General features: G+C 43.1%; 1 non-coding gene across 1 annotated transcript; it reads left to right on the forward strand.

Moving 5' to 3' along the window:
- The first annotated feature begins 909 nt into the window (after positions 1 to 909).
- Positions 910 to 1016, forward strand: LOC127109463 (small nucleolar RNA R71). Its single transcript, XR_007796745.1, has one exon. It is a non-coding gene; the product is annotated as a small nucleolar RNA R71 (small nucleolar RNA).
- Positions 1017 to 1579: the final 563 nt, after the last annotated feature.

The following is a 1579-nucleotide window of genomic DNA, read 5'->3' on the forward strand; positions in this document are numbered from 1 at the left end:
ACCTTCTCAGTTGTTGTTTTGTATGGTTTTTGGTACATGGCAGGATTTTGGAGTCTTGGATCTACGAGTCCGTCTAGTTCTTTTCCACTCCTCAATATAACGGCATTTGCATGTCCTTTTGGATTAGGTTGCGGCTGTCCAGGAAATGTGCCAGCGGGAACGGAAGTAGACGCTTGTTGTTGAGCCACTTGTGAAATCTGTGTTTCAAGCATTTTGTTGTGGGTGGCTAAGGTGTTTACTTTGCTCGCTAATTGTTTAAGTTGCTCACTAGTATGTATGTTTTGGTTCAAGAAGTCTTTGTTTGTTTAAGCTTGGGTAGCTATGAAGCTTTCCATAATTAGTTAAAGGTTTGACTTCCTAGACATGTTAGGAGCATTATTAGCTGGCTTTTGATATCCAGGCGGAACAACGAGTGCTTGGCCAAGTGCATACAGGACGTTGTTATTCTTATACGAAAAGTTGGGATGGTTTTTCCAACCTGAGTTGTATGTATTCGAATAAGGGTATCCTTGTGCGTAATTCACTTGATCGGTTGGGACTCTTGCCAATATCTGACATTCTGGTGCAGTGTGTCCAGGAGTTCCACATAACTCACAGTTGGGAGTCACGACAGCCACGGTGGCTGCGGGTGGTATGGTTAAGTTGTCTAACTTTTGAACAAGGGCATCTATGTTTGCATGGACGTAGTCAAGGCTACTGATTTCGTACATTCCACTTTTTGTTTGGGACTTTTCTACTGGTGTTCTTTTACCTCCCCATTGGAAATGGTTTTGGGTCATGTTTTCAATGAGTTGATATGCTTCATTGTATGGCTTATCCATAAGTGCACCGCCCGCGGCAGCGTCTACTGTCAGTCTTGTGTTATACAGAAGCCCATTGTAAAATGTGTGAATGATCACCCAGTCTTCGAGACTGTGATATGGACATATCCTCATCATGTCTTTGTATCTCTCCCACGCGTTGTAGAGAGATTCTACATCCTTTTGTCGAAATCCGTTGATTTGAGCTCTCAGCATAGCAGTTTTGCTTGGCGGAAAATATCGGGATAAGAAAACGTTCTTCAGTTCTTCCCATGTTGTAACTGAGTTGGATGGCAAGGATTGTAACCAAGCCCAAGCTCTGTCTCTTAGAGAGAAAGGAAAGAGGCGTAGTCTTATCGCATCTTGAGATACACCATTCGCCTTCACAGTGTCTGCGTACTGCACAAACTTAGTCAAATGTTCATTAGGGTCGTCCGTAGGATTTCCAGCAAATTGATGTTATTGGACGACTGATAATAATGAGGGTTTTAGCTCGAAATCGTTTCGATTGATAGCAGGGGCAGCAATGCTGCTGTGAGGTTCTTGTTGGGACAGGGTAGCGTAGAACTTAAGAGGACGATTTTGTGGTTCCACTGTAGCCATGGTTGGTTTTTCAATTGGTTCAGCAGTAGGAAAGAAGATATCGGGAATATTGTACCTTCGTTGGTACTCTAGTATTCAACTTCTTAAATATAAGAACACTCTAATTCTGCGATAGGTGGTGCTAAGTTGTCGCCTTGTGAGCGAGTACTTGGCATACAATCGGGGGAAATAAGGGA

The sequence above is a fragment of the Lathyrus oleraceus genome, chromosome 7 (genome assembly GCF_024323335.1).
Source record: "Lathyrus oleraceus cultivar Zhongwan6 chromosome 7, CAAS_Psat_ZW6_1.0, whole genome shotgun sequence".
Taxonomy (NCBI): domain Eukaryota; kingdom Viridiplantae; phylum Streptophyta; class Magnoliopsida; order Fabales; family Fabaceae; genus Lathyrus; species Lathyrus oleraceus.